The 26,122-nt window shown below is 36.4% G+C and overlaps 1 long non-coding RNA gene across 1 annotated transcript; it reads left to right on the top strand.

Moving 5' to 3' along the window:
* Positions 1-17,902: 17,902 nt before the first annotated feature.
* On the top strand, positions 17,903-20,869 carry LOC110877450. Its single transcript, XR_004866176.1, has 8 exons — positions 17,903-18,257; positions 18,350-18,437; positions 18,546-18,628; positions 19,041-19,084; positions 19,154-19,329; positions 19,453-19,521; positions 19,688-19,717; positions 19,932-20,869. It is a non-coding gene; the product is annotated as an uncharacterized LOC110877450 (long non-coding RNA).
* Positions 20,870-26,122: the final 5,253 nt, after the last annotated feature.

The raw sequence follows: 26,122 nt of genomic DNA, 5'->3' as shown, positions 1-26,122 counted from the left end.
AAACATGAATACCGCTGGTTTCCTGTCCCGCGGCTCCTGGACCGGGTCAAACCGGGCGCGGGGGTCGTGACAGGAAAGAGGTGGTATCAGAGCCACTAATCAAGCCACTGATTTAAGCCTACTAAGTATTTAGAAAATACTTAATTTTATTAATTGCTATTCTGTGATTATGTGTTTTATTATCTGATTAATTGCATATAGCATGGAACAAATTTTATATGTTCAGCAAATAAATTAAACAAAAATTTTAGTATCTTTACAAGTCTAAAAGCCTTATTTCAGTAAATAAATAAATTTATAAGTAAAACCTAGGATGCTTTAAAATTCTAGTTGTTCAGATAATTAAAACACGGATCTCTATCAAAATTGTTATAAATTCTGACATACTAATTATGTGTAAACAGAATGGATGATTTGTCTGATACCCTTCAGAATTTAAATCTCTATCTAGTAAGAGTAGAAGTTTCTAGAGATTTCAATAGATATATATCCGATATAGAGGAACCTATAGAATTTGATGCTTCACCTCTCAAGAAACCCAAGCCCAAGAAAATAGACATTGGGGAAAGCTCTAGGCAAATTAAAGGGTTACCATCTCAAGAAGAATTAGATCTTACATTAACAGACTATAGTACTATCAAGACTGCTAATGAAACACGACTATCAATGAACTTAGAACCAGCTATTCTGAATCCTTCAATCCACTCGCGACCTTTCGACATAGACGAATGGTTGACTCATGAAATACAGTTACAGAACAATCCCTATAAGCTTTTTCCTCAGTTCAATCTAGAACCTTTACCAAATCCACCAAAGATTAACGAGAATACAGCTAGACTTCACTACTTGGATCAAGAACTAATGAATATTGGAAATAGGATCCAAGAGATTGGGAAACAAATCTCCTGGAATTACGATCCAAGGAAACACCGTTACTAGACTATTATCTAACAAAAGGATAAAGGAGTTATGAAATTACGATTATGTAATATTAATAAGTAAAATCAGTATGTGTAAAATAAATAAATAAAACGGTTGTATATAGAAGCATGATATAATAAAAATCTTAGAAAATTTACAGAATTGGGTTCACGTGGTTATGTGCAATTAAGTGTAACATTGGATCTTGTATACTAATTATTTATCTATAAATCAGTTATCCAATGGAACACGCTAATAACGAACCAGTTAACGAGGGTAATCAATCTGAGCAACAGTCAGGGGGTCAATATATGACTAGGCAGGATATAGAAAATATCGTTGCTCAAGGGATAGCCAACACTATTCCAACAATAATTGCTCAAGGGATAGCCAACGCTATTCCAGCAATTGTTGCTGCTGTTAAAGATCCCGTAGAACCACAACAAATCATTCCTAGCAAACGTATTTCTGAAGATAATTTCAGTAATAGCGTAAACGGAGGCAATGATCATGTTAATCATGATAATGAACCGCGACAAGTTCCCCTCCCTAAGAAAAAGAAAGCTGCAACGCCTGGTTGCACTTATAAAGAGTTTCTTGCCTGTAAACCTGTAGAGTTCGCAGGAAATGAAGGGGCAACTGCGGCACTGCGTTGGTTAGAAAAAACCGAGGCAGTGATCAGAATAAGTAAATGTGTTGAGGAAGATAAGGTTATGTACGCTTCGCACCTTTTTAAGGAAGAAGCGTTAGAATGGTGGAATACAGTGTTACAAGCCAAAGGAAGTGACATAGCCTATGCCATGGGTTGGGAAGAGTTTAAGCGATTAATAGAAAGAAAATTCTGTCCCGAATATGAGAAAGAGCAAATGGCAAATAAATTTCTAAGTCACCGAATGGTGGACGTAGATTGTCGAGGGTATACTTCAAAATTCTTTGAGTATGCCAGAATTGTACCTACTCTGGCTTCACCAGAACCGGTACTTATATCTCGCTATATTTGGGGTTTGATTAGTGAAATTCGTGATATTGTTAAAGCTGCGAGACCTCGCACGATTGACGATGCGGTAGAATTAGCCAACACTCTAACTGATGGACTGGTACGCACTCGGGAAGAAAATAAGAGGAAGGATTTAGCCCAGAAAATTTCCCAAGAATTTCATATGGATAATAGTAGCAATCTTAGAAAAAGAGGAACCGGGCGATTTCCTACTATTCCATTTTGCGATACTTGCAAAGGAACGCATTTTGGAAAGTGCAAAGGATGCTGCAATTTCTGCAAAATTCCGGGACATCGGGAAGAGGATTGCAGGAAAAAGAAGGCAATAACCTGCTACAATTGTGGAGAAACTGGACATTACAAAACAAACTGCCCAAAATTAGGCAACCCAACAAACGAGAAGGCAAAATTTGCATAAGGGACTGCCAAAAGAAACGCAAGAGCTTTTTAATTGACTACTCAGGAAGCTGAACTAATTCCTGACATACTAGTTGGTACGTTTTAGTTCCCGACGATTAGGCAAAAGTATTATTTGACTCTGGTGCAACCCAAAGTTTTATAACTACTTCATTTTGCTAAGTCCTTAATTTACCTTTAACCAACCTTAGGCCGACTTTTACAGTTGACGCAGATTTCGTTAGAATAAATAATATTTTGCAAGAAGCAAAGATAGAATTAATGGGACGTAAACTTTTATGTAAAGTTGTTATTAATAAATTAGCCGGATTCAATGTTATAGGAATACTAACCAACCTTGCTCGAATTCTCTATAATAAATGCTTCCGTGTTAATAGGAAGGACGGATCAAGGAAAAGGTATATCGATTATAGGTAATTAAACAAAGTTACAATTAAAAAATCGATACCCATTCCCTAGGAATAAGAAATCTATTTGATCAATACTAGGTATTTGTCCACGATAGATTTGTATTAATGGAAAATACAAGAAGAAAACATACCTAAGACCGCTCTCAGGATTAGATATGAACGATACAAATTTAAAATTATGCCCTTCGGATTAACAAATGCCCAGTCACAATTAGGGATATGATAAACAGAATATGTAAACCCTATTTGGATAAATTTGTAAATGTTTTTATCAAACAATATACTTATTTACTCCAAAAGTCAAGAAAACTATGGTAAGCATTTGCACGCACTCTTAACCTTGTTAAGAAAAGAAAAGCTATATGGAAAATTCTCAAAATATGAATTCTGGCTTCAAGAAATGCAATTCTTAGGACACATGGTGAATCTTGAAGGTATTCACTTAGATTCTGCTAAAGTTAGCAGCAAATTACTAATTGGAAGATTTCGCAATCCCTAAAGAAAAATTAGGAATTCTGTAAATTTAGACATAGACAGTTTAGTTGGAAATATTTCTCCAGATAGGTATATCCCTAACTAAGCTAAAACAGTTAAGGTTGAATAAGAACCTAAACCAAAAGAAGCCTTTAGGATCTTATAGCATAAATTAACAAGGGTTCCAATTATAGCCTTACCGGAAGGAATAGAAGGTTTTAAATATGCAAAGCTAGAATTTGAAGATATGATAATTGCGTATGCATCAAAGCAATTGCAAAAGCGCAAAGAAAGTGTAACAACTCTCACTAAAATTAATAAATTAAGATGATAATTAGTCAATAAAAATACTTTAATTGAGACACCCAAGTGATTTGGCACTAACCCTGAAATTTCCGGAATAATCGGAATCAGGATCAGGGCCCCTAAAACTCAGGGGGGCTAAACCCTGTTTAATATTTATCTTAAAATTCGTTGTGTGCACTGTAAATTAAATTAAACTGATGATTCACCGAAGCTATAACAGTGAGGAGGCTAGTCTACAAGCCTAAAACCAACCCTTACGGACCGTAAGGGTGATGGCTTACGGTCCGTAAGCAAACCAGGTCCCTTGCGGACCGTAAAGCTCAAGTCTTACGGTCCGTAAGCGAGACAATTTTCGAGCTATAAATAGCCGACATTGGCAGACGAAATTTGATGTTTACAATTCGATCGAATTCATTCTGTGCATTGAGTTCGAACAATAATATTACAATTAACACACACACACTATCGAGGTGCTGCCGCGGAACAGGGTAATTACTCGATCGCTATTACGATTCAGTTTCCGGGATCAATATATCCAAGGAATGCCTAAGTGCCGCCCACATTGGGCTATGCTTTATCGTTGTCGATAATTCGATAATGAGCCGAAGCATTGTACTTTGTCGTTGTCGATAATTCGATATACGAGTTGAAGTACTGTACTTTATCGTTTGTCATTTTGATAAATGAGCCGAAGTATCGCACTTGGACATTCATTGTAAAAAAAATTGATCTCGGGAAATTATCGTAATCATTGTATTGATCACTAATCCTGTTTTGTGTGCTTTATTGTAAAATTAGGTTAACAGGGATAAAATCATAATCTATCAGTACTAAATCTGCAATGTGAGTTATTCTCTTTTTATAAATTCTTTTATCACAGTTTGTGACTATTTACAATACTCCAAGTCATTTTCAGAATTATAACTTACAGTGATTAAGTTTATGTGAATCACCAAATTACAGCCGGTATGTGGGGTATTGTATACATTACTTGATAATCTTCACCATTGGGGCAGCCATTGGGTGATATGACCATAATCACAGATACCATTGGACGTAAGGGCCAATGGATCGAGTGGTAAAGTACTGTGGGTAGTTGGTTGATATCAGGATACATTGTAAAAGATCTTACCACTGTAAATTATAATAAATACGTCATTTTCAATAACTAGAATAATTCACTCAGTATTTCCCCGCTGACAAAATTCTTTTCCAACATGTTTCAGGTGATCTGCTGTAATTCAGGAAAAATGCAGGGGAAGCATTTCAAGCTTAAGATAGTGGCTCGATATAAAATAAAGAAATGTGTTTTATTACTAAAAACTTGTTGTTGTAAATTACCGGGATTTTATCCCGAATTGTGAAATAAAAATAATCGGGAAAAGTTTTAACTTAGCCGATCCTGTGAAAGAAATTTTCCGCTGCTAATTCCCAATAAAAAAGATTACCACAGAATTTCTGTCCCACGGGTCCTGAAACGGGTCAAACCAGGTCGGGAGCCGTGACAGAAATAAGGTGGTATCAGAGCCACTAAGTTAAGCTAATTAAGTATTTACACGATACTTAATTTTTCCTGATTACTATATGTGATTATGTGTTTATGTGCTTCTAACTGATTATTTGTTAGTTACAGTATGGGTAAACAGAAGTTGCAAGATATCTATCTTAAATTAGATAGATCAATTTACGAAGAAGGCAGTTCTTCTAAAACTAAAACTTCAAAGCTCCCTACAATTCCTGAGGAAGGAATATTTGTGCAAAAAGCGAATTATGAAAATCCGCTTTCTCCTAGAAAAAGGAGTATGATTATTAAGAAAAGTAAGGAGCAAATTAGGGAAAAGAAAATCAAAAAGGAAACCCTGGAATTACTTAAGAAATCCCCTTGGGAGGATAAACTTGATGAAAAATGGGCTAATTTATATATGTTAGCTACTGTAGCAGAAAATGCTAATCTTTAAAAAGTATCTGGAATACAGTACTAATAATTCTCAGTAAGTAGATAAATAAAACTGAGTGTTTCCTGTATTTTGTACAAAGAAGTGTGCAATAAAACTTCTGTGTTTATTTGGTAAACTTTGTTCCAAAGTTTTAACTTGATATTTTGTGCATTTTGCATATATGCTACACAGCATGAACGAGATCTCTTAAGCTTTTCAGAACCTCAATCTGTACCCAGTAAATATTGAAGTTTCTCATGAATTTACGGGATACGTTGCTGATGTGGATGAATCTGTAAAACTCCCTACTCCACCAGTGACCAAACCAAAACGGAAGCCAAAGAAAAATTATGTTTGGGGAAGCCGTATACGTAAGAGAAAGACAGTTACAAAAACCCCTAAAACTAGTAAAACCTTAGATAAAGGAAAAGCAATTATAATTCAGGAAAACCCTAATCCACAGGAGCGAGAAATTGAAGCTAATAAGGAGTCTAGGCAAATGGAGGAACAATTTAATCAGTATTCTCAGGAAATAGAAATAGAAACAGGGCAAGGTTCTAACCCAACTCAGGTAGAAGTCGGAGAGAGCTCTAATCAAACCAGGAGAGTTACTTTTCAGGATAAAATAGATATTTTACTAGAAAAGTGTGAAACTATGCAACCTATTAACTCAGGTATCTTTACCTATCCTATCGAAAACCCAATTCCCATGAATTTGGCACCAACAATCACTGAACCAATAGTCCATGACCAACCTGTAGAACCAGAGGAATGGTGGACTAACGATTGGCAATTCCAAAACATTGTCAATAGTCCTTACTCGTTTCTTCCACAATTCGACCCAGAACCCCTACCAAATCCACCAATGAGCAATGAAAACCTGGCTGAACTTCGCCATTTCGGTGAAGAGCTGATGGATGCAGGGAATAGAATTAGGGAAATAGGGGGACAGATTGCCTGGAAATACGACGAGAGGGAATTCCGTTTCTAAGATAACAAGGAGGAGGGCAGTATAACTATCTTTGTAAAATAGTAAACGTAAATAGCAAAACCAGTTGTACATAATGAATAAAACGTTGTAAGATATCTGTGTGTACTGATGCATATTATACGGATATAACATGAAATCGAGAAATCGATAATTTTGGCTTTATGTGTTGTAAATTATTCAAATTACTTGTACAAATTGCAATTTGCTAATTATTTATAACAAATTATCATCAGATGGCAAATAACGATAATGAACCGGTAAATGAAGTTAATCAATCGGAGCAACTCCCAGAGGATCAATATATGACCAAGCAAGATATTGAAAATATGGTTGCCCAAGGAATAGCCAACGCAATTCCAATGTTCGTTGCTGCTATGAAAAATCCAAGTAATCCGCAACATATTGTACCTAGCAAACATACTATCGAAGATAATTTCAGTAATAGCATCAACGGGGGCAATGACCATATAAATCATGACAATGAATCTCAGCACACCCGGCACCCTAAGAAGCGAAAGTCTGCAACGCCTGGTTGCACTTTCAAAGAATTTCTTGCTTGTAAACCCGCTGAATTTGCAGGCAACGAAGGAGCAACTGCAACATTGCGATGGTTGGAGAAAACCGAAGCAGTAATTGCAATAAGTAAATGTGCTGAAGAAGATCAAGTCATGTATGCCTCAAACCTGTTTAAAGAAGGAGCACTAGAATGGTGGAACACAGTGCTACAGGCAAAAAAAAAAACAGACGGGTAGCATATGCTATGACTTGGGACGAATTTAAAAATCTTGTCGAAAGAAAATTCTGTCCTGAGTATGAAAAAGAACAACTGGCAAATAAATTCCTAAATCATCGAATGACTGGGGTGGATTGTCGTGGTTATACTTCGACATTCTTCGAATATGCGAGAGTGGTACCTAACCTGGCTTCGCCAGGGCCAGTACTCATTTCTCGATATATTTGGGGATTAATTAGCGAAATTCGCAATATCGTTAAAGCAGCGAGACCTCGCACTATTGACGATGCAGTAGAATTAGCTAATACCTTGACCGACGAACTAATCCGCACAAGAGATGAAGATAGGAAGAAAGAATTGGCTCAGAAGATTACCTAAGGATTTAGGGTGGGTAATAGTAGTAATTTCAGGAAGAAAGGAGCGAGACAACCTTCCATTCCGCCATTTTGCAGAAATTGCAAAAGGAAGCATTTTGGAAAATGCAATGCGGTTTGTAACTTCTGCAAATCTATAGGCCATAGTGAAGAAAACTGTAACTTGTTTTCACTGTGGAGAAACGGGACATTACAAAACTGAATGTCCTAAACTGAACAAGATCAACGATAACAAACCCAAGACAGCTGAAGGAACTACTAAGAAGAATGTCAGAGCATTTCAGCTGACAACTCAAGAAGCAGAACTCATCCCGGATGTGATCGCCGGTACGTTTTTAGTTCACAACGTCTATGCCAAAGTATTGTTTGACTCTGGTGCAAACCAAAGTTTTATAAATACTTCATTCTGTCAAGCTCTTAAGTTACCATTATCTACCATTAGACAGATCTTTACAGTCGAAACTGCAGACGGGAATTCAGTAGAAATCAATCAGGTTTTGCAAAAAGTAGATATAGAACTTTTAGGTCATAAATTTACTGCAAACCTTTTTCCTATGAAATTAGCTGAATTCGATGTGGTATTAGGAATGGATTGGTTGATAGCCAACCATGCGCAAATCATTTGTGATAAGAATTCTATAGAAATTCAAACACCTACAGGAGAGATAATTAAGATTTCAGGAGATAAACCCCGGAAGCCGTTAAGGTTCATATCAGTAATGAAAGTGGCTAACTATGAACGAAACCAAGGAATAGTATATATGATTTCTGTAATCATTTGTACTAAAGGCAAGGAACTCAAGGAAATTCCTGTAGTCTCAGAATACCCAGATGTCTTTCCAGAAGATTTACCTGGGTTACCACCTGATAGAGAGGTAGAATTTAGAATTCATCTAATTCCAGGAACTACACCGATAGCCAAGGCACCTTATCGATTAGCTCCTACCGAAATGTTAGAATTAAAAAAGCAATTAGATGAATTACTAAGCAAAGGATTTATACAACCTAGTTCATCCCCTTGGGGTGCACCAGTGTTGTTTGTGAAAAAGAAAGATGGATCAATGAGAATGTGTATTGATTATAGAGAATTGAATAAGGTTACAATTTAGAATCGATACCCATTACCTAGGATTGATGATCTTTTCGATCAATTGCAAGGAGCTAGGTATTTCTCTAAGATTGACTTAAGATCCGGATACCATCAATTGAAGGTTCAAGAGGAGGACATACCTAAAACTGCTTTCAGAACTAGGTATGGTCATTATGAGTTTACAGTCATGCCCTTCGGATTAACAAATGCCCCAGCTGCATTTATGGACATGATGAACAGAATCTGTAAACCCTATTTGGATAAATTTGTAATCGTATTCATTGACGATATACTTATTTATTCCAAAAGTCAAGTCGAGCATTGTCAACATTTGCATGCACTCTTAACTTTGTTAAGAAAAGAAAAGTTATACGCTAAATTCTCAAAATGTGAATTTTGGTTACAAGAAGTGCAATTCTTAGGCCACATGGTGAATCATGAAGGTATTCACGTAGATCCTGCTAAGATCGAAGCAATTATCAACTGGAAGGTTCCACAAACTGCAATGGAAATTAGAAGTTTTATAGGTTTAGCCGGTTATTATAGACGGTTTATTAAGGATTTTTGCAAGATAGCTGTACCATTAACTAAGCTAACCTGTAAAGCCACTAAATTTGAATGGGGACCAAAGCAAGAAGAAGCCTTTAGAATCTTAAAGCAGAAATTAACCAATGCACCAATTTTGGCCCTACCAGAAGGAACAGAAGATTTTGAAGTATATTGTGATGCTTCAAAATTAGGATACGGATGTGTATTGATGCAACGCAAAAAGGTAATCGCATATGCTTCAAGACAATTGAAAAAGCACGAAGAAAACTATACGACTCATGATTTAGAACTAGGAGCTATAGTTTTTGCCCTTAAGATTTGGAGACATTATTTGTATGGAAGTAAGTTTACTGTCTATACAGATCATAAGAGTTTAAAGTATATATTTGGGCAAAAAGAATTAAACATGAGGCAAAGAAGATGGATGGAAGTTTTAAGTGATTACGACTGTGATATTCAATATCACGAAGGAAAAGCTAATGTAGTAGCAGATGCCTTAAGTCGTAAGTATCATGAAAAACAAAAGCGATTCCGTGCTCTTAGAATAAATCTACAAGTAGATTTAAGAGAACAAGTGAAAGAAATTCAGAAAACAGCAATCAAGGACGACGCGGAAGGAATGAAAGGTTACCTAAAAGAATTAGAACAAGGAAATGATGGAACTTGGAAATTCCACAAAAGCAGAATTTGGGTACCTAAACAAGGAAATTTAAGATCAAAAATTTTAGAGGAAGCTCATAAATCTAGATATACTGTACACCCAGGAAATAACAAAATGTACCAAGATTTAAAGAAGAATTTCTGGTGGATAGGAATGAAAAAGGACATAGCTGAATATGTATCTAAGTGTTTAACTTGTTCACAAGTTAAAGCCGAACATCAGAGACCCTCAGGCTTACTACAACAGTTAGAGATGCCGGTATGGAAATGGGAACTCATAACAATGGATTTTGTTACTAAGTTACCTAAAACCAGAAAAGGTAATGATGCGATTTGGGTAATCGTGGACCGATTAACCAAATCAGCTCATTTTCTACCAATCAAGGAAACCTTTAGCATGGAAAGATTAGCCAAGCTATATGTGGATGAAATAGTATCCTTACATGGAGTCCCGCTCTCCATTATATCGGATAGAGATAGTCGTTTCACTTCCCGATTTTGGACAAGTTTCCAGGAATCAATGGGAACTCGACTTAATCTCAGTACTGCATATCATCCACAGACAGATGGACAAAGTGAAAGGACGATACAAACTCTGGAAGACATGCTCAGAGCATGTGTAATTGACTTTGGAAGCAATTGGGATAACCATTTAGCATTAATTGAATTCTCCTATAACAATAGTTATCATTCAAGTATTGAAGCCGCTCCATTCGAAGCGCTGTATGGACGCAAATGCAGAACACCCGTATGTTGGGCAGAAATAGGAGAAAGTCAATTATCAGGTCCAGAAATTGTACAAGAAACTACAGACAAGATCACTCAAATCAAAGAAAGATTGAAAACAGCTAGAGATCGTCAAAAGAGCTATGCAGACAGTCGACGCAAACCTCTCGAATTCCAAATAGGAGACAAAGTATTATTGAAAGTATCTCCTTGGAAAGGAGTAGTCAGATTCGGTAAGAAAGGAAAACTGAGTCCTCGATATATTGGACCATTCCCAGTGATCCAACGAATCGGACTAGTTGCTTATCGATTACAATTACCCGAAGAACTTGCTGGAGTACATGATGTATTTCATGTGTCCAACCTCAAGAAATGTTTAGCAGATGAATCTCTGGTAGTACCTCTTCAAGACATAGAGGTAAATGAGAAATTAAAATTCATAGAAAAACCTCTACAGATAGAAGATAGGAAAATCAAGTTTCTCAAACACAAACGACTTGTGCTGGTAAAAGTAAAATGGAACTCCAAAAGAGGACCAGAATATACTTGGGAACTGGAGTCAGAAATGAAGCGCAAATATCCTCATTTATTCCAGTAAATCTCGAGGACGAGATTTTTCCTAAGGTGGGAAGGATGTAACAACTCTCACTAAAATTAATAAATTAAGATGATAATTAGTCAATAAAAATACTTTAATTGAGACACCCAAGTGATTTGGCACTAACCCTGAAATTTCCGGAATAATCGGAATCAGGATCAGGGCCCCTAAAACTCAGGGGGGCTAAACCCTGTTTAATATTTATCTTAAAATTCGTTGTGTGCACTGTAAATTAAATTAAACTGATGATTCACCGAAGCTATAACAGTGAGGAGGCTAGTCTACAAGCCTAAAACCAACCCTTACGGACCGTAAGGGTGATGGCTTACGGTCCGTAAGCAAACCAGGTCCCTTGCGGACCGTAAAGCTCAAGTCTTACGGTCCGTAAGCGAGACAATTTTCGAGCTATAAATAGCCGACATTGGCAGACGAAATTTGATGTTTACAATTCGATCGTATTCATTCTGTGCATTGAGTTCGAACAATAATATTACAATTAACACACACACACTATCGAGGTGCTGCCGCAGAACAGGGTAATTACTCGATCGCTATTACGATTCAGTTTCCGGGATCAATATATCCAAGGAATGCCTAAGTGCCACCCACATTGGGCTATGCTTTATCGTTGTCGATAATTCGATAATGAGCCGAAGCATTGTACTTTGTCGTTGTCGATAATTCGATATACGAGTTGAAGTACTGTACTTTATCGTTTATCATTTTGATAAATGAGCCGAAGTATCGCACTTGGACATTCATTGTAAAAAAAATTGATCTCGGGAAATTATCGTAATCATTGTATTGATCACTAATCCTGTTTTGTGTGCTTTATTGTAAAATTAGGTTAACAGGGATAAAATCATAATCTATCAGTACTAAATCTGCAATGTGAGTTATTCTCTTTTTATAAATTCTTTTATCACAGTTTGTGACTATTTACAATACTCCAAGTCATTTTCAGAATTATAACTTACAGTGATTAAGTTTATGTGAATCACCAAATTACAGCCGGTATGTGGGGTATTGTATACATTACTTGATAATCTTCACCATTGGGGCAGCCATTGGGTGATATGACCATAATCATAGATACCATTGGACGTAAGGGCCAATGGATCGAGTGGTAAAGTACTGTGGGTAGTTGGTTGATATCAGGATACATTGTAAAAGATCTTACCACTGTAAATTATAATAAATACGTCATTTTCAGTAACTAGAATAATTCACTCAGTATTTCCCCGCTGACAAAATTCTTTTCCAACATGTTTCAGGTGATCTGCTGTAATTCAGGAAAAATGCAGGGGAAGCATTTCAAGCTTAAGATAGTGGCTCGATATAAAATAAAGAAATGTGTTTTATTACTAAAAACTTGTTGTTGTAAATTACCGGGATTTTATCCCGAATTGTGAAATAAAAATAATCGGGAAAAGTTTTAACTTAGCCGATCCTGTGAAAGAAATTTTCCGCTGCTAATTCCCAATAAACAAGATTACCGCAGAATTTCTGTCCCACGGGTCCTGAAACGGGTCAAACTAGGTCGGGAGCCGTGACAGAAAGCCATTCCACCTGTAAACCTAAAATTAGGAGCCATAAATTTACCCTTAAGAGTAGAAAACACTATCTATAGGAAGATAAGTTTATTATCCATACAGGTCATAAGAAATTAAGATACATATTGGAACAACAAGAATTTGAGGAAAGGAAATCCAAAATACAACTTTAATATTTCGTATCATGAAGGAAAAGCTGAAGACGATTATAAACAAAAGTCATTAGAGTTCTAGTTGGAGACAAAATAATACTCCTTAGAAAGGAATTATTAGATTAGTAAGAAAGGAAAACTAAGTCTAAGATACGTAGGACCATTTCCAATAAGATCAGTAGCTTATTATTTACAACTACTCGGGAAAGTAGTTAGAGTACATGATGTGTTTCGTGTATCCAATCTCCAGAAATAGTTAGCAGCCAAATCCCTGGTAGTACCTCTTCAAGAGGAAGAAGTAAACGAAAAGTTAAAGTTCATAGAGAAGTCACTACGGATAAAAGATAGAAGAGTCAAATTTCTTACACATAAACAACTAGTATTAGTAGGACTCAAAGAAAGAACCCGAATATATCTGAAAACTAAAATCAGAAATGAAGCAGAGGTACCCTCATCTATTCCAGTAAATCTCGAGGACGAGATTTTTATTAAGGTGGGGAGGATGTAACAACTATCACTAAAATCCGTAATTAGGACGATAATTAATCAATAAGGAAACCCTAATTAAGACACCCAAGCATGTCAAGCAAGTAGGCATGTCAAGCAAGTAGGTAGGCATGTCAATCAAGCAAGTAGGTAGGCATGTCAATCAAGCAGGTAGGCATGTCAAGCAGGTAGGTAGGCATGTCAATCAAGCAGGTAGGTAGGCATGTTAATCAAGCAAGAAGGTAGGCATGTCAAGCAGGTAGGTAGGCATGTCAATCAAGCAGGTAGGTAGGCATGTCAATCAAGCAGGTAGGTAGGCATGTCAAGCAGGTAGGTAAGCATGTCGAATTTCTGGCTATAAATAGCCGACCTTGGCACTTGATTTCTGGTGTTCAAACGTCGGCCAAATTTGTTCTGTACATCGAGTTTAGGCTCTTAATATCACAAATTAAACACACACGATCACGAAGTGCTGCCGCAATCAGGGTAATTACTCGATCGCTATTACGATTCATTTTCCGGGATCAATATATCCAAAGAATGTCTAGGTGCCGCCCACATTGGGTTATACTTTGTCGTTTGTCGATAATTCGATAAATGAGTTGAACTATTATACTTTGTCGTTTGTCATTAATTCGATAAATGAGTTGAAGTATTATACTTTGTCGTTTGTCAATAATTCGATAAATGAGTTGAAGTATTATACTTTGTCGTTTGTCGTTAATCCGATAAATGAGTTGAAGTATTGCACTTTGTCATTCATTGTGAGAATTTTATCTCGTAAGGTATCGTGACTGCTGTATTGATCACTAACCCGTTTGCATGTATGCATTATTATTTGAATTAGGATAATCAAGGCTAATCAGTAGGCTTATACCTTGCCCGTTAAATCTGCAAAGTGAGTCATTCTTCTTTTTATCAAACTGTTTTACAATACTCCAAATTATTTTCGAAGTGTTATAATTACAGGGATTAAGTCGTGGTTATCTTGATCGCTGGTTAGTGGGGTATTGTGCACATTACTTATTTTTCACGGTTAGGCAATAAGCCCTAACAGGGGTTAGGCTACAAGACCTAACAGTGACAAAACGTCACTAATTGGGTGACTGGACCCAATAGTGGTATGACCATCGTCACACGGGTGGCAAGACCAGATATAAAATAAGATACTGCCATCGTAATCGCTCTTATGCTGTAATTAATAACTATGTGTCGTTTTATCAAACTGAATGATTCACTCAGTATTTCCCCGCTGACAAAACCTTTTTACAACATGTTTCAGGTGACATACTGTGAATTCAGTACACGTGCTACGGAGCACCGTCAAGCTTGAAGTAGTGGCTCATATGAAAAAATAAACATGTTTGTAAAATAATAAAATGATGAAATTTACGGGGTTATCCCGATATGTAAATATATAATACTCGAGCATTTTCAATATTTAAAACGATCCTGTTAAGACTTCCGCTGTAAACATGAATACCGCTGGTTTCCTGTCCCGCGGCTCCTGGACCGGGTCAAACCGGGCGCGGGGGCCGTGACAGCTGCGTTTGCTAACGTAGTTCGTCGACTTGCTTTATTTTATAGTTTCAATTACTTCATATTTTGACAATTTTCACCCTTTAACATTTAAATCTTGTTTTAACTACCATTTTTAACGTAGTTAGTTAATTCCTTTACAATTTTAAAATGATCTAACCGGGTTTCGCTTTTAAACTTCTGTTAATTCCGGTTTTAATCTGATACAACATGTGACGATTAATTACATCATAAAATAGAGTAATATAAATTCTTATTTTTATTTTATTGATAAAGGTCCGGTTTTACAATTCCAGGTCGGATTTTGGAGGTCCGATTTTGATGGATGTTACATGAAGATGATACAGATGCCTTAGACTTTAAGTTACAACTCAAAGGGCTAATAAGGGACCTTTTAAGATTATTAAAAGAATAGGACCTGTAGCTTATCAGCTACAACCGCAAGAGGAAATGGCGGGAATACATGATGTATTTCATGTATGTAATCTCAAAAAGTGTTTAGCCGATAAATCACTAGTAGTGCCTCTCAAGGACATAGAGGTAAATGAGAAACTTAAGTTCATAGAAAGACCTCTACAAATTGAAGACATGAAAGTCAAGTATCTCAAACACAAGAATCTCAAACCTCGAGGACGAGTTCTAAAACAAGGTGGGGAGGATATAACAACCCTCCTAAAATATTTTCGACACCCCTAAAATATTTAGAACACCCCAATACGCCTTAAAATACACCCCGTATATGTGAAATGGCCCTAAATACCTTTAACTTTGCAAAAACAAAATAAAAACAAGAAATTAGGGCGCTCGCGGGCTGCGAAGACCTTGTCTTCGGGTTACGTGGGGAGCGACAACTCTAGATCAGGGCGACACCCTGAGCTGCCACGTGGCAGCATCGTGTCAAATCTACACTTGTGACCAGACCAAGCGAGACCCTCCACACCCTACGTCGCGGGGCGCAGCAAGGTGGACGAACATAACTATAAATAGAGGCCATCGGCTCTCATTTTGAATTCGTTCAACACTCGACTTTCTCTCTCAATTCTACATAGCAATTATTATAATCAGGCATAATATCCCTCTAATTAGCGAAGCTTTGCCTCATTGTAAGTATCATAATCCCCGGTTACGTAATTAGATACGCTGCCCGATTGATCTAGCGCTCCGTAACGGCTGTCGAGGCTCTGCACGACTTAGTCGTTGGAGTTCTGTCTCAGGGAGGGTATGACTAATGTAAAAATTTGGGTTATTATACTAACGCGTGTGCATTGTTTAACTAATAGATAATAACCAGTGAATCACAAAGGAAACCCAAAAGTTGCAATGTGAGTAATCTTCTTTTTGTAAACCTTTTTGCGAACTTTTTACAAAGCCTTAATGTTTTTAATTGTAATTCACAGTGATTGAGTATTTGTAAATTATACAATTATCGTCTGTATGTTAGGGTTTTGTTACTACACTGTGAGTAGTAGCATTACCACCAGTCAGGATTGATAGTACCGTGGGTGGTAATTAAAGTAGAAAAATAAACAAATGTAATTGCGAAATCGCCCTCAATAACTGTAAACTGATAAAACCAGTCTTGATTAAATTAGGATTCACTCACCAGTATTTCCCACTGACAAAATGTTTTAAATGCGTTTCAGGTAATAAAATGTGAAAGCCAAATAGAAGCCAGCTGGACAGCACTGAAGTTTTGAAAAAGTGGCTATAAAAGTTACCTAAATAAAGAAGATGTTTTATTTTAATAAAATAGGGTTTTACCCCCTTTAAAAATGTTTGTAATGGAAACTTGGTAATTTCCCATGTGTTTAGTATTTTACTCTGATAAAATATTTTCTAACTACGGTCCTGATGAAATTTCCGTTGTCAAATAATGATAAACACCGATACAACCATCTCTGAGTAGGGCGCGGCCGCCCGCCTCCCGAGGCAGGGGTCGGGGGTTGCGACACTCCGGCAGTGTAGTGTGCGTCGTTAGCCATTGAGTGTGTCGAAGGATGAAGAGGGATGAGGAAACCCTAGAAGTGAGTGGATGAATATATATCTGGAGCCACGAAGTTTATGAACACCCCCAACTAGTTTAGGTTAAAAGGTAAATAGCCTCTCCGGCTACTAACCGCCGTCTGGTGCCACGAGCTTAGTGGGGTGAGGAAGAAATGATCATTTTGCACATGAGGAAAAAGGACAAAATACCATGATTTAATTTGAGAAATATGAACTAATTTATTTTTCGATCAAAATAGCAATAAAAGTGAAAACACAAAAACTCAAATGTAAAAAAATTCAAATTTGAACTAAAATGATAAAAGTAACCAAACTCAGGGACCAAAATGACAATTTACTCTTTGTAAAGTAAAATTATTATATCTTGTAAATGATCCAGCCCTATAATATATAATTATTTAATAAATCTTTTTCTAAATATATTCTGATAAAAAGTAATAAAATAAGTTAAATCCTATGATGCAATTAAAGTAACCTTCAAAGAAGCCAACAACCTTTCTTGGGTTTATATTACATCAGTTATTAAAAAAGAGAAAAGTAAGAACAAAAGAAGCCAACAATGAACAACCCTTCTTGTGTTTATATTACATCGGTTATTAAAAAAAGATAATTACATCGGTTATTAAAAAAGATAACCAACATATGTGGTCGGTTATTAAAAAAGATAATTACATCGGTTATTAAAAAAGATAACCAACATATGTGGGAATGTAAAAACAACTTTCTTTGGACCCCTTGTTAGAAAAAGCGCTAGTCCGTCACTAACAGTAATTATATATATATATGGAACCCATTAAGTGGAAGTTATCTTTGAAATCAATATCATCCGTTCGATTATGCTGAGATTAAATCTGGGCCGTGTAAACTCACAAAAAAAACCGTCATTGTGGCAGTTCAGAGATGTTATTGGCAGTTCAGAAAGGTTATTTACGGTTTTCTGAGAAGGTGGTTTATTTATTCCATCTTTTTCTGCACATGATCTCCATGTCTATGGTGGTTATCTCCTTTTATTAAGACGGTTTTCACACTCCCTTCCGAATCCCACTCCCACGTTCTGCCTCTACACTCCTTTATATATCACTCTTCAATCCCCATTGGAACTCCTCTCACTCTAATAATACATAACCCTAACCATCACCAATTGACAATCATCGCACAACCACCACCGCAACGAGGGGAATGGACCGGCAACCGTCACACCACCACTCCGACGACGGCCGCACTAGCGGCGAACTTCCGGCACTCGATTGTCACATCACTTCTCTCTGCGATCATATTCAATCGGAAACTTCTAATCACGGATTGTTCTCGAATGTAATCATGAAGGCTATGGTCGCTAGGTATCATCTTCACCGATTTCAGTAGATTTTTATTCGTAAAGATTATAATAAGGTGGTTTGCTCCACTTTTTTTCTGCCCATGATCTCCTCAGGTGGTTATCTTCTAATTTTAGGCCCATTATATCCACACCTCTAGCAAAGGTCATCGAGTAATCAAGTGGGACTTCTGATATAAAAAAGGTTTGTCGATTCCATTTCAAAACATTCTATTATTTATCCTTGAAATCCCATTTATTTATTTTTATTCTTAAATTTTGATTCTGTTATCTTATTTCGTTTCCTTCAAAGTAATTAATGTTAGTGATGACAAACCAAGTGCTTGAAGTTTAAAGGAGTTTTTCTCTCTACCCTGCACATTAACTCAATTACATGTAAGTATCTTTTGACACTATGATCTTTTTCTGATCTTTGTATAAAGCATCTATTTTAATATTAAATGTTGTTGGTTGCACTTATCTTACTGGTGTCTACAAATACTTAAAATAGAGTTCAAATGATTAATATTTTATGTTAGGCAAGTTTACTGTTAATTATAATTTTCATTATATTATTTATCACTTAAATATCAAGTTTATTTGGGTTATTTTAAAATAAGTTATGAAGGTACAATCTAAGATGATTTGGCTCATGGTAAAGGTGTTTATGAAGCTGAGCAAGGACTAGTCACGTTCGATTATGCTGCGCATATACTTAGAACCTATATTATAATATAATGTAGTGATCTGATTTTGAATTTTTGGTTGCGCTGATCTTTTCATTATATTTTTGTTGCATGTTATTAAGGATTTGACACACTTCTAAGGAGGTTAAACTTCTGGATAAACAAGGTTGGTCCTCATTTTGTTGTTATAATATTAAGCCTTAAACTATTCTATAAACTCCTTTATGTGGTGAAGGGGATTATTGCCGATTGCTGAGTCATCATGTGCTGTCTCAAATGACCGCTTGTGTACACTAGAGAATGACATGGCTGATGGTGGCAAATCAGTAACCAATAATGAGGCGTTGGGGGAAGATGATGATGCTGAGACATCAGTGGCTTCAGTTGAAGATCGATTAAGAAAAAAAAAACGTTGGGGTTTGAACTTTATTTCAATGATATTGATTATTAGATGATACTATAGACATTTGACTAATAGTCACATTTTTCCAGTTATATTATAAGTTATGACTAGAACTTTAATTTTTGGTGCAGTTATTCATCATTGGAATGCTTAAAAATGTCGGTAAGATGAGATTTGAGCGGATTCATAACATTCTCAAGGTGATGGTCATTTTGTTCTTATATTATTGTACTTTTGTGTTTGATTTAAGGATTGTGGGAAACAAGTCTATTTAGGTACGGATATTTTTAACTGATTGATAGCATACACAATCCTTGGTTGTGCTTTTAGTTTCTGATTAGTATAGATTTTTTATTTTGACTTTAGGTGGATTCCACACTGCTTTTGGAGAGCAAGGTATGTGAATCTGGAATTATTTCATATCTTTCTTGCAACCTCTTTCTCTATTTGGCCTTAGAAAAAGAGTTTGATTGTGATATCTAGAGCCATGATCACCACTGAAACCCAACACAACAAATGTCAGCACCAGCTACAACATATCACACTGTTAGGTCTTAGATTATGCATTGTGTTTAGGAATCTAATGGATCTGATTGATGCCTTTGTTTAGGGAACAAATAGAAGATCCCAGAGTTAACATCATGGAGCTTAAATTGCCTGTGATGTAGGCATATGAACCTGCTGCCATGTTTAAAAAAACTACACTAAATTGACAAGTAAGATGCAATGACAACAATTCTACTATGGCCGGGTTTGACATTCAACCAATCTGGAAACAGATGGCTTGCATAGTCTGAGGTGAGACTAAATTCAAGAATTTGAAAAAAAGCAAAACCACTGCAGGGGCTGCAGGGATTTCAGTCACATTCCTTGGAGAAAACATTGTAACCGGGCTAAAACTTGAAGATCAAATTGCACTTGGGAGACGATACTCGACCATCGGGAGTGCAGGTACAGTTCGGTTCCAATCCGATACAACTTTTGGAGCCAACATCGAGGTCCAACGGCGGGAGCTGGATTACCCAATCAGTCAAGTTCAGTCAACAATCCGGTTATCCATCATAAAATGGAGGGGTGATTTGGCGTTAGGATTTAACAATTTGGCTCAGTTCTCAGTTCTCTGCTGGGCGAAACTCAAAAGTGGCGGTTCGAGCCGGAATTAACAATAAAATGAGTGGTCAAATCAAGTGGAAAACTAGCAGCTCGGAATGTCTTTCACTTGCACTTGCAGTAGTTATTCCATCTGTTATTTTGGCTTACAAGAAATTGAGGTCCGGTGTTGGTGATATAGACAAGTACTCCCGTATTAAAGTTAGCAGGCTTTTATGGTCGGGCTTATTTGGTATTTTTGAGATTGTTGTGTTTTGATTTTATATCGAATAATATGCTTATTTACTTTATTCAGCAGTTGAAACTTTTGTTTGTTTTTGGTGCTCTCAACAATGTAGTAAGATGTTGAGATGAAATTACGAGGGATCCTTATTACTTACTATCTTTGTGTTTGGCCTGCTGTTATTATATATAAGATTATTATGGTATGTGCCTCGCTTTATAAATCCTCTTTAACATATTATTCTTTTAGAATTATGTAAAAACTTTTATAAAACTTCGTTCTTGTATATTTGTTGTTATAGTTGTGTTGTTTCATGTCTAATATTAGAAGCATTTGGACAGTCATACAGAATAGGTAAATAGATTTGTCATTCAATACCATTAACAATTTGTTTCAAGTTCTCAAGATTTTGTTGCATCCATTACTATGTCATTAATAATAATATCTTGGTTAATTTAGATTCATAGTCACTTAACTTTTGTAGGACACATAATAATATAATAATACGTTTAGTCAATTAACGTAACCCGTCCACCGGACGGGTATTAAACTAGTTATATGTTTAGAACTGGCCAGTTTTTCTACTCGCACAGGGCTAGAGGTCTTCCTTATTCTCAGTAATGGCCTGGTACTATTGCTACTAAAATGGAGTGTTGATGTTTAAGTACCCATGAATTATGGTTTCGATATTGAAATTAGTGATATTCCCAGTTTTCATGCTTTGACAGGACTCTGCGTACAGAATAGGAGAGACACTCCCTTATGATTCATACATAGCCTCTCTTGGGGTTGATAAATATTAGCTGCGTTAGCAGTGGTAAATGTCTGATATGGTAGCTGGCGAGACACGTTTGTGAATGTAGCATGATTAGGATGGTACATGAAGACTATGAGAGTATTTAAGAAGTCTCGTTTTACCATAATATTAGGAGTGAACAGAAAAGCAGAGCAATTGAACCCACAAACGATCTTGGTCTCGTATTAGCATAATATTAGGAGTGAATAGAAAAGCAAAGGAATTAGACCCACAAACGATCTTGGTCTCGTATCACCATAAGACCATGTGTACTCGTTGCTTTTGGGGCGTTTTGAAGCCCAACAACGCCCGGAATCGTCCCACGGGGCGTTTTTTTTTCAATTTTTTGAGTTTGGCATTCTTTTAACAACACTCTTGCCCCTTTGCTTTTTGATTTGTTTGAGATTTTAATGAAATTTAATTAGTTTTAATTAAAAAAATTAATGATTGTGTAATGATTATGGGGCATTATTGGTCATTATCACCACTACGCCCTTTGATGACTAGAATTACACGTGGCGCAAAACGTCTTAGGGTGGCGCATTATTCACCCAACGACTACGCATGGTGTAATATTAGGAGTGAATAGAAAAGAAAAAGAATTGGACCCACAAACCATCTTGTAATTGCGAATATTTAGTAGTGGCGAACATTATGATTGAGAGGCACATGTCACGATTAAGCAACAAGATCTCAAATCTTAATTGTATTTAAATACTGAGTTGATTTGACCGTTGAATGTTTCTCACTTCTTTTATTTAAAATACTTTGTCATGGAATTAGTGGTAGAAAAACAAGAAATTATATGAACCATTTCGAACACTGTTCGTCTTTCTTTATATCCTAAACCAGAGTAAATTGTTTGGTTTGGTCGGGTTTGATTTGGTTTGTTTTGGTTTTTGTTTCAATGGTAACCAAACCCACCCCATATAAATGTTTCATTAACTTGGACACATTTTTTAAATTTTATCATTGGTTTTGGACTTATTTTCGTCTTCTAAAAACAAGCTACTTAAAACACCTCGTTGCTTGACGCTTAAGACCCTGGCCTCTTAACTCAACTGTGAAGACTCGATCATGACTCAAACAACATTGCAACAGTGGTATCAACTATCAAGTATTGATGGTTCTCAAATTTTGGGCTATTTTCTTGATTACTGATGTACTGATGATACTTGATTACTTGATTGGGATTACAAATTTTTGTTGGATTCATGGATTGTTTTCTCCAATTTGTTTTTTCTTTTCTTCCAATGTAAATTTATATGGAGTTATGACAAAAATATTATTAATCTATATATTTCTACTCCATATTTGATATTTTTTATCAATTTTTAGATTACTGAGATCTCTCTATATGAACTATTCGATATATGTTCATTCTTTAACTAGTATTTGGCCGTGATGGTTACTGTTCTACTTTATACTTTTATGGGGTAAAATGTTGTTTACTTGCTTTTGTGAAAATATAAATTAGTTAATGTGTGATGGTGTGTGACATTTGTGCTAAAACTAGGTAAACCCTAACTGACATGTATTGCTTATACGATTAATGAAACAATAATAATCATGCCTCGGATGAATCCGAGGGCACGCTATGGTTTAACATATGAACGATAATAGTTAACATGGTGATATTGGGGCCTCAGTGTACAGAAAATAGGTTAAACGAAAGGATTTCCAGTTAACAACGCATTAACTGTTTAAATGCAGCCGTACGTGCCGTAAGCGAACCTGGAGGCACGGAATTACTTAAATATTATCCGTAGATGATAACATTGGGTTATGGATGCTTAACACATAGAAAACACATTAAACAAAGTTAGTGTCCGGTTAGTCAAACGCCTTTGATTTTAACGCGAACGATAATAACCAAACATGCATTGTATTTATCCGTCAAGCCTAAAAAACAAATATAGAACATTAATATAATGTACTTCAAGCAAATACGTGAAAGCATTCGGCTTTTCGTTCAATACTGGTTCGCATTTTTTTTTAAAAAAAACGCATTATTTCGCGTCTGTTTACCGAACCGAGGCGCGTTTAACGAATCCGAAACATAAAATCCAAGTTCATACTCATCTTTAAGTGCTAATTTCTATGTTTGACCAACTCAAAGGGGTCTAGAAACCCCTTTGACTATTCTGATCGGACCATAAAGGGCCCCTTTTGATTTTTGAACCTTGTACAACTTCAAACACTCTTCAGCCATATAACTTCCTGTTCCAACAAATTTTTGCAACAGAACTTTGTTTTAAAATTTTGACATATTGAGTATGTTTCAACCTCAAAATTTTATTGATCTTGACATATTAAGTATGTTTCGTATTTAAAAATTTGATCTACAGAGTCTGTTTCGTGTGTGTATATATACATATATATATATATATATATTATATTTGAATTTGAATTTGCTCGTAATCCATACTTAACAATTTCGTTGCCGAAATTTAATTTATAGGAATTTTAATATTGATGTACTAAATGGAATTTTATTAATAATATTTATAGCGCTATAAGTTATCTTTGATACCACTGTTAAAGCACCGGATCGATGACGAACATCAAACATTGCACTTGATACAAGACATGAAGAACAATCATAAACATGAAAGATAGAAAGATGTAGAAGATGAAACACTTTATTATTGAATCAGTCATCACAGATTACAAACCAAAAGAGTATACATCATCTACAAGCTATCTAAACCGAGCTTTCTCTCACTAACACATAGTCACTCTCTCTCTAGAAATGTGCACACACTGTTGAGGAAATGGTAGGGTTTGTGAGAGGTTGCACGAAGCTGATCACCCCGACCCATACTCACTGAGATGAATGAATGTGATGGATGTACACAATCCTAGCCTATACCCCATATATATAGGCTAGGGCAAAACCCTTAGTCGTGACAATCCGTGACCACAAATTCGGACAACATAACACATAATCTAGTCCAAATATCTTAGGCTTTTAACATATGTGTCCGAATACACTGTATCTTGACTTCGGACTTGACCAGAACTGATAAACCACAGTTACCTGACGAAAGTTGCACTTACAGACTCCCCCTTAACTGTTGCTATCAGTTCTGTGTTGGCATCGAAAGTCTTCAGTCACCGGATACTGCGCTTACAGACTCCCCCTTGACTGATGATATTATGCCTGCTTTCTATTTTGGCTGAAACTTGATCTTTCCGGCAGAGCACAACGATCTTCAACCCTTTTAATTAAAGACTTGTTGATGACCACTTAAATGGCCGCTTTGTGAAACCTGAAGCATCCAACATCAAACACTGTAGCCCCCCCCCCCCCAAACTATTCCCGAATCAAGTTAACACGAAACAACCTACTACCAAATGTAAGAATATCGCTCGAAACCATAATCTTCAAACCTAATCGGCAGCAGAAAGAGACATTGGATTTCCAATCCCCAACCTTGAACACTTCAAACTTTACAAAGACATGAAGTTCAGTTCGATAAGTTAATAACAAACTGAACTTTGTAAAAGTACGTCCACCATCTTTATCTAAATCTGCAACCCTTCATGTATGATCTCATCTCGTCACGAATCTTCATGAATCAATCTCCTATTTTCACGAATCCACTGAAATCCCCAGTGGCTTTCACTTCCGATCTTTCCCTCATCAAGAAGAACCACATTATTTCGAGAACTGACTAGCAATCATCTTGGAAGAGAGAACAAGAAACCAATCATCTCTACTCTAAACAACAACTAATAAGTTTGAATCTTTAACTAGTCGTCAACCGAGAATCCAACTTCATCATGTCCATACATGATTGAAAACACGAACATACTTGACAAAACTCCATCACACATGAGTCTTTTCACGCACAAGCTGTCAAAGTCCAACCAAGTCACGATAATAGTCTAAGATTGTCCCAAAACTCAAGTAAGGACCAAATTCAGACTCCGAGAATCTTGAATAGAACACCGTGGACCATCCTTTCCACTTCTCATCCTCTCACTGGATCCGAAAAATATAAGTACACTGTAACTTTCCAGTAATCCAAATCTGACTTTAAATTTCCAAATTCCACAACATTCTGACTTTTGCTAATCATCCGGTACCCCCGGTAACCCAGCATAGCTAGAAAAACTCGGAATATGCACAAATCAAAACCTCTGAACTACACAAACTTTGAAACTTAACTAAAAATCCGGTACCCCTAGTAACCTGGAATTCTAGAAAGTTCGGAACTTGTAAAACCCGAAAGCTTTTGAAACCGCGGATCAGATAAACCAAAACCGAACAGTACTTCAGAATACAAAGACAATTAGGACAAGCAAGGAAATTACGAATATAACTCATAAATTCGGATTTCAAAGGAGTGAAGAAATTTGGACAATGGAAAGAGAATGAAGAAATCATGACAAACGCTTAAACTCACACTAAGAGAGAATAAGTACCGCCAAACACTAAGTTCATCAAGTTCAACCAAAAATCCCCAATTTTGCTAACACCCAAACCCTTGAAGATGAAAATACTCTGAAATTTCAATCACAAAGATTCAAAAATTAGATGGATTGGGAGACCGTTGGGTGTGTCGTCGTTGGGGTGATGTCGAAACTGTGGGTTTTGAAATTGCTGAGAATAACAAACTCTGATGCTTGTTTATATATATAAACAAGTATGCACGAAACCACAAGG

This window comes from Helianthus annuus, chromosome 9 (assembly GCF_002127325.2).
Source record: "Helianthus annuus cultivar XRQ/B chromosome 9, HanXRQr2.0-SUNRISE, whole genome shotgun sequence".
In the NCBI taxonomy this organism is placed as follows: Eukaryota; Viridiplantae; Streptophyta; class Magnoliopsida; order Asterales; family Asteraceae; genus Helianthus; species Helianthus annuus.
The sequence above is the reverse complement of the archived record's forward strand: the minus strand, read 5'-3'. Positions and strand labels throughout refer to the sequence as shown.